Below are 8,485 nucleotides of genomic sequence, written 5' to 3' on the forward strand. Positions count from 1 at the left end.
TTTCAGAGAGATTGTACTCTTATGTTCCCTCATTGTGATAAGGCATAAGCCACAAGTGTCCCTAAAAGTTAAGATTATCTTTAGCACCCACAATATTGCATTAGAATTTTAAAGCTGGAAAAAACTTTTGCTTCATCAGAATCAGCTTCTGCCTCTTGTCACCTGAAGAAAAGTGAAGGTATTCGCTATGTACCCAAGCTCACTAATCAGCAGGGTCCCTCGAGACAGGACTCTTGGCTCTTAGGCTGGTACTAATTCTCCCACATCACACATCTCTTCCTTCATGAGCATTTTTGATTTCTTAAAAAAATGTTTTCCTTATTTTCTCTTGGGTTTGCTACATTTTGAAGCCAATAACAAGTTAACTCGCAAAACAGCGGCCAAGTGGAAAACGTCTTTTCTGAACTTTCGTGTATTTCTCCACTAATGTGCTGAGATCCTAGAGCAGGGTGGTGTAATGAAATCTCGCTGGACTGGGGGAATGCGAATTATTCCTAGGCTGCTCCTAAACAGCGTTGGGCCTGAGGCAAAGGCGCTTAGTTTCTCTAGGATTTTATTTTCTTCATCTATGAAATGACAGTTGGGCTAACTGACCTCTAACCTTCCCGTCCTGCTTTCGAATTAAAACAATATTCCCAAAATACACTGAAGTCACTCAAGAAATGCGCTGTGGTAATCCTACATTATGTCAATTCACATCAATCATTCATTAGCGGGACGTATCTAAAAAAGTCTGGGCAAGCTTGATTAAGCAAAGAATGTCAAACTCAACCAACCCTAATCAAACGGATTTGATATGAATGGAAAGTGTATTGTTCGCATACCTGTTATGACTGAAAGCAACAATTATCAAATATTTTCCAAACTGTCTTCTAATGAATCAAAAGGATTGTCATAGAAAGAACTACAGTTATACTTTTTTTTTTTTTCTTTCTTTCTTTTTTCTTTACCACAGTTGCTTTGGGTTGCTTGCTATTCAATAGTGTCCTATACTTCCCTGTACGGTGAAGAGTAAACACACAGCTGAAGCAGCAAGGACTTTAGGGTTTTTGTTTATGTTCTCATTATTTTCCTATACACAATACATTTCCTTGCTCATTTTCATTAATGCTCCCTCCTTTCCTTATTTCTTGTTCCCTCTCATTATCCTTCTAACAGGGTAATGTCCTTCCATTGTCCATTTTTTCTCATTTCTCTCTCATCATTACCCTAACTACCTCATTCTGGCATCCCACTAATTTTCCCTTTAGGCTAAAAATTAAAGAATCTAAAACATTTCTGTAAATTGCTGAAAAGGCTTTGTTTTTTTAACTTCAGAAAAAATATTTAGCAATAACTAATAATGCCTTTATGTATTTGCCTTTACGTTTCAGACAGAGGAAAGCCAATTCAAGCACATTTTTAAAAAATTATATTCTCAAAAAGGAAACAACACATTTTTTGAATAAATGCTTTATAATAAATACTTTATTCTGATTTACTCACTTGATTTTTACACTTTAAAGGGAAAAGACAAAATAAACCAATAACATTATAATAATTCTAACGTCCTTTAACAGAAATTCACGTGTGAAAAATAATTTAGTTATAACTGGACCCTGAGAAGATCAGATTCCTCCTAGTACAAAAAATTTGGAGGTCCTCTGCCATCTTAGACCATGAGCAGCAACTGAGGTTCGAGGCCTCTCAGGTTAGGTATAGCAGAAACCTCCAAACCCCCCAGCAGTGGGCCTTTTGTCAAGCTCAACAAACATTAATAGTGTGCTAATATTCTGTGCAAAAGGTACTAATCATTAGTTAAGTAAACAAAACCTTTTGAGTGTACAATTGTCAACATGACCAAAATCTGCTCACCTAGGGATCCAAATCATGCCTGGCCCATTGCCGAAGTGCACTAGACCTAATTATCCACTGCTGCTAAGTCAGGAGCGCCATGTTAGCATAGCGTGAACAGAGCATTCTTTGACTGCAAAGTCTGAAGGTAGTTTGGAAAGACTCTCAAATCAGAACTGCCTTTAGAGCCTCACCGCCACTGCCTCAGTAAAGGCTTTTGCTGCCACTGGTCTGAGATGGCCTTTGCTATCTCCTTGACCCCTACGTCCCCATCAGTGGCCCACCCTCCCTGACTCTGCTGCAATTGTTGAAAATTAAAGTTATGTGATCAGGCCACAGCCTTGCTTCAAAACTTCCATTGGCCCCTCGTTAGACCAAAACAAGTTTTAGCATCAGATGGAACTGGTCACAGTCCTGTGCTCCAGTCACTTGCTGGCAGTGACACCTTTGGCCATCCTCCTGGAGGGTCTTGTAAGAGGGACAGAGTGCCTGTGAAAGTGTGTGTGTGTGTGTGTGTGTGTGTGTGTGTGTGTGTGTGTGTGGTGTGAAGTAGTAAAGCACCTAGCATCTAGTAAGCATTAAATATATGTTATTTTCCTCCCTTTCTTCCTGTTTGCTGGGTTGATTTCCAACTGTATAATATGGCATAGTTTGCCCTCACCATCCGAACCAAACTGAGCTGCTCCCCAGCTCCACTCTCACTTCAGAGACCTCAGTGTTCCCGGACTCACCAGGCACTTCCAGGAGTCTGTGTTGTGTACCTAGGATGCTTTTTATCCTTTCTTACCTTAAATGCGTACTCATTATTTAATATCAATCTCTTATGTCTTTCCCCAGCTCCAGTGAGTCACACAGTTCTTTTCTGCCTCCAAGCATATTCACTCACTCACCCACTCACTCACTCACTTACTCACAGCAATTCTACTTGTGATTAGAAATGTGGACTCTAGAACCAACCAGTCTGAATAGAAGCCTACCTCAGCCACTCACTGTCTAAACTTGAGCAAGTTACTTAATCTCTGTGGCCCAGTGTCTTTAGCTATAAATAACAGTCAAAAACTCTATTTTAAGAATATTTGAAAATGTAGAAAAACAATAGGTGTGGAAGAGAAGAGTCTTGTGTTCTTGTCTGGGTTCTGCTCTTTAATACTTGAGTGAACTTTGGCAAGTCGATGAAATCCACACTGACCGTTGACCTTACTGAGTGATCCACCATCACCTTATATGTAAAATGAAGGGATTGAAGTGAAGAGCGCCTGTAGGGTCTCTTCTGTTTACAATTCTAAAATTTTCTCTTAATCTATTTATAATCCTTCAGAGCTATTTACTTAAGTTTTTCTTGCTTCAACATGGCTGTAGAATTCCTTAACACACTCTCAGATCAAATGCCACTGAGGAAAATTCTTTCAAGTTTTCATTTCTACATGGTGTGCTCCCTTCACACGGGAACACTTGTACTACAGCCAAAGAGATTTCCAATAAAATCCAAATCATATCCAAATATTAAAGGATTCTGATCACCAATGGTAAAGGGTTAGGAGCCCAACACATCCAATGGTAAAGGGTCACCAACGGTAAAGGGTTAGGAGCCCAACACATCCAAGATTTGTAGTATCTGCCAAGGATCTAGAGTTCATCAAACAAACATCATTTTCAATCATTCACATTTACATTAGTCCTTCAAATACAAATACTTGATGCTAAAATCATAAAGACATTTTAGAGTTTATTGAATCAAAGAATATTAAAGCCAGAGGAAACTTTAGCATTTTTAAGATAATGTTCTGCTTCCGTCAGATATCACCTTTATGTATTAATCATAATGTTAACAAGGGAAGAACAACTAAAATAATTTACTTCCTTATAAGAACTAGTTGCATTTTTAATGCTACGGAAGAGTATGGGGAGTCAAAATTATCACATACCAGGTATGAATAAATTCATCTTTACTGATTTTTAAGTCCATATACCCAGTTTTTATTATGTAGCTTTAAATTTACTTCCATGTGCTTATTCATATCTAGATCTAGTCTAGATCTAATCCTATGGTAATGTTGTCATATGGCTGAAGCATAAATGAGATGTGACTTTAAAATATTATGACTCATTTTGAAGCAAATATACCAGAACTTAACCATAGATATTAACTAGTCCTTTTTAAATTACTAAAATTATCTTGATAATATTCTAATGGGTCAAACCTTTATCTTAAAACTCCTATTTCGAAATTACCTACCTTTGTTTATATGCATGTGCCTGTGTGTGTGTGTGTGTGTGCATGTGCATGTTGGTGGGAACACCTCATCTTTAGGGCGAATTAGATTTGGAGATGCTTGCAAAAAGCCAATCAGCTATGTATTAGCGCAAGTATAGCAAACTGCCATGGTGCAATCTAGCTTTATTTTAAAATCTTTCAATTTTGCTGTGTGTTTGAATATTTTCGTAATTAGCTCTGTAAAAAAAATCAGATCGCACTTAATGAATAACAGATAATCTGTTGGGTAACGAACATGCTATAAAATAGTCTAACTAAAAAACTAAACTAATTTATATATATTAATTTTATAGCTCATAAATTCTTTTTCTGTAGAAAATTATGGAAGAAGTATCCTCAACTTGTTTCAAACAATGGCAATACTTTTGGATTAATTGTGTAGTATTAAAGGACATATAACTTATTGGGACCTATAAATTCCTGCAACTATATTCATGATATAGCATGGAATAAATTTTATGACTTCTCTCCACTAGCCAGAAATGCTAGATCGAGGTGTTTCCTGAAATAGTTCTAGCATCCCTCTACTAAAGTATGCTTTTTTTTTTTCTTTCGAAAGGACTATGTAGGCAAGAATGGAGGTTTGATCAGACATGTGGAACTGATTGATGCTGGCATTCAGCCCTGAATTCATTTAAATTTTGATACCAAATACAGTAGAAAAAGACCAAGACTTATGAATGGATACTTCCTGTCTTTGAGCAGCACTCAATCCCAAGGGGTACCCTGAACCATAAGTCTTGCAACCACAAAAATCTACTGTTCCTTTTTTCTGTTCCCTTTTCTCTTTTGGAACTCATCAAATCCTCCATTTGTAGCTATTTCCCTGAGCCAGTTTTGGTGTAACATTTTAAAACCACAGAATTATACTGGGAGGTTAGCACCCATTCCATAATAAAACTGTGAAATTGTTTCAAATTCAGAAAAACTATGGTGGTATCATTAAAAGCTTCAGAAGGAAAAAAAAATTCAAATTTCCCTTTCATGGAACTCATCAAAAAGAAAAAAAAAAAAAGGTGGACGACAGCCACCAGCACTGTGTGAAGCAACAGCTCTGCCAAAACTGTGAATAATTAACAGATTTGAAAATATAAGTAGCTTAAGCCAATCACGCATTTGGCAGAGGTGAAAGTTGACTGTGCTAACTTGCTACTACGAGAGCACTCTTCTTCAAAAACATCATTTCCCACCTGTCCCTCGCCGACCACGGAGTCAGTTCCCTATCCATGTTCCCACAGCTCACAACCGTGCATCTGAAATCCCAGGGTTATAACAGGATTTTGATGACATTTTATATTCAGAGCACTTTAGGTAGTTTTCTGTAAAATTTTTTTTTATGATTTGAAATAAATTAGCTGATTTCTCTCGGTATATAATCTTCTTTCACTAGGAATAGATGATGAAAAATATCAAAATTTCTCTTTTTATTGAATTATAATAGAGTGTTTTAAAATTCTACCTGAGAATTCTTTCAAAACACAGCACATTCCCTTCTTATACATGTATAAAGACTAGACCAAGTTTGAGTGTGTATTTTAAGAATGAGTGGTATCACTCGCTTCAAAGTCCTTTCTTTCTTTCTTTCTTTCCTTCTTTCTTTCTTTCTTTCTTTCTCTCTCTCTCTCTCTCTCTCTTTCTCTCTCTCTCTCTATTATTTTTTCTTTTTTCTTTTTTCTTTTTTAGGCAAGGCAACCCTTGGTTGACCTCACAGATTGCAAGGACCTCGTCGGTTTATAATCCTTTATTTTTTCATTTTTTACACCTATAGCACCTGGTCTTCCTAGGTGGTCTCCCATCCAAGTACTAACCAGGCCCTATCCTGCTTAGCTTCTGGGGTCAGATGGGATCGGGCTTGTTCAGGGTGGCATGGCTGTAGACTTAAAAGTCCTCTTTAAGGAAAAAATATTATACATTAATTTCTTATCAAACACAAGAAAGCATAAAATGATAAACAGGTTAATAGTATGTGTGAATAACTGGCTAGCTGCAGGTTTCTCTGCTTTCAAAAATTAATTTTAAATTAAATATTAGTTGTGGAATGGCCTAGGAACTTAGGTCATCTGTCTGTTTAACCCTATCCATATCATTCCTCTAAGCAAAAATGCTCCACATCTACCTCGTAAAATGACAGAATAATGGATTTTTTTATTATTATTATTTTCCAGCCTTTCATGTGTATGAAAATCAGGTTCATTTTTTCCTATAGTTTCATTCTCTCTTCGATTATTTATATTTTCTTTGCTACTTTCACATGATTCCTTTCTTATTTTTTACTTCTTTAATTACCTGAAGACGATTTTTTTCTTATTGTTTCAATGAGCTATATTTAGAAACAAATGCACTATGTTTCTTTTAAAATATGAAAGAGAGCCTCACCTTTGATAGTACACATCTGTTCTTTCCTATGTTTATGTGATGGTAGTAATAAAAGATTTTTCAAAAACGCCTCAGAGCTCAAGATTTTATTTTTTAAATAATTCATAAGCAAGGCTTGTAACTGGCGCAAAAATAATTCTGCTGTTCAGATGCAAAGGAATCCATGTTTGATGTTCAATAGCCAGCACTGCATTTCCTACTCTTGGTTGCTATTTGAATAATGACACAGTCCAGATGCATAGTAGTTAAGTCTGTAGAATACAGACGGTCACTATGAATTCTAGAGAGTTTTCGGTCCTTCCACTGTCACTCGAGTTAAAATGAGACCCAATCAGTTTCCCCATGTGAGGCAAGACACAATAAATGTTCAAAAAACATCCAAATCAGATAAGCACGATCCTGGGATCTTACACTCCATTCTACCTCTCTCTTGCCTAGACAAAACTACTGATCTCTTCTAACTAAGGAAAGAATTAAATAATGATTTAGTAGAAGCTGACTTTTATAGAACTCAAAAAAAAAAAAAATATATTTGCTGGCAGAGTACCTGTGGCTATGATGGAATGAGGCCAAAATATTTGAAGGGCTTTTTTTACCCTTGGCTCCAGAGAGATTTTACCAGAAAGTCAGCAGTAAAACAGGGCTCCAGCTGTACTAGCAACAAAGTCACTCAATATGCCCTAGGTGATGTTGGCGCATCTTGTCCTTCCTCGGCAACCACATGCCTGTGTTTGCACCCAATGGCGCTTGCCATTATCTAGGCTTAAGGGCCTCCATCTACAGTCTGTGTGTACTGACTTTTAAGAAACTAAAAGTTACAGGAACGTGCTGCTACCTGATGATTTTTGCCTTTCATTCAATCATTCACCTGACAACAAAAACACAAACTAAAATAAACATACATCCCATATTTATGGAGAGCTTACCACGTGCCAGGCCACTTTACACACAGTATACATATACTATGAAAAATTTTAAATATTCGACTCAAAATTAGCAATGGCATTACAGACACTTTTTATAAATTAAATTCTGAATGATTAAAAAAAAAAGAAATCCTACTATTCATTATTTCAAGACAGCCAAATTCTCCCAGTGCCCAAGCTGCATCAACACTTTCACTCCTGAGAGTCTTATGGGCGAGCTGCAATTTCAGAGAACTAAATAATAACCTAGGTGTTAATGAAACTCGGGATTGCCAAAGGTTCATAATTTACAAACAGGGAGCAATTGAGGCACTGAAGGAACAAACACCATCTTCCTGCTGGAAAGTAATACTCTGAGACTGATTCGAAGTAGACTGGATCATCATCCTTACCTCAGTATAACGTTTTTAAAATTGCACACAGCAGAGTACATATTTTGGGCTCCTCACTGGTAATAACCCCCTGTCCCATGGCATAGGCCAGGCTATAGGAGAAGTGTGTCCATGGAGAAAGCGAGAAAGGAAGAAAAAAGGTTCCAGCTTTTATGTATTTCTCCTCACTGCTGGCAACAATACATTCATAGACTCACTGTGCAAATTAATTAAATGTAGTCTCGTAACGACATGTTAGTTTATATTGAATAATTCCACAATTAACCTAGGATAAAACTGAGGATTGTGTTGCAAACAAAGCCCCTAGAGATAGTTCAGAGAATTTTAAAGAAAGGAGGAGCCAAAAAAACGCCATCTAAACAAATTAATTTCAAAACATCACAGAATAAAATGATAAACAACATTAAATTATCAGAAAAGTAATTGCAGTAATTTAATGACAAAGTTTTATTTAGAATTTCCATCTTTGTATTATGAATAAAAAGACAGTACTATGTCTGACAGTTTTTGTAATACAGTGACACACAGATTTTAAAAATCCAGCCCCAATTTAGACTGATACTCAGAACAGAAACTAATTCAATAGTATATAATTGTAACAGCCATTGTTATTATAGTAATGTAACTTCAGGATAAAATCTGAAGTAAATCTTTACAGAAATCACTATTTGCCTAAGAGTAAA

General features: G+C 36.5%; 1 pseudogene; it reads right to left on the minus strand.

The window, feature by feature from the left end:
• Positions 1-5,867: 5,867 nt before the first annotated feature.
• Positions 5,868-5,986, minus strand: LOC111738993 (annotated as a pseudogene).
• Between the last annotated feature and the right edge of the window lie 2,499 nt (positions 5,987-8,485).

The sequence above is a fragment of the Pteropus vampyrus genome, unplaced genomic scaffold (genome assembly GCF_000151845.1).
Source record: "Pteropus vampyrus isolate Shadow unplaced genomic scaffold, Pvam_2.0 Scaffold45, whole genome shotgun sequence".
Taxonomy (NCBI): domain Eukaryota; kingdom Metazoa; phylum Chordata; class Mammalia; order Chiroptera; family Pteropodidae; genus Pteropus; species Pteropus vampyrus.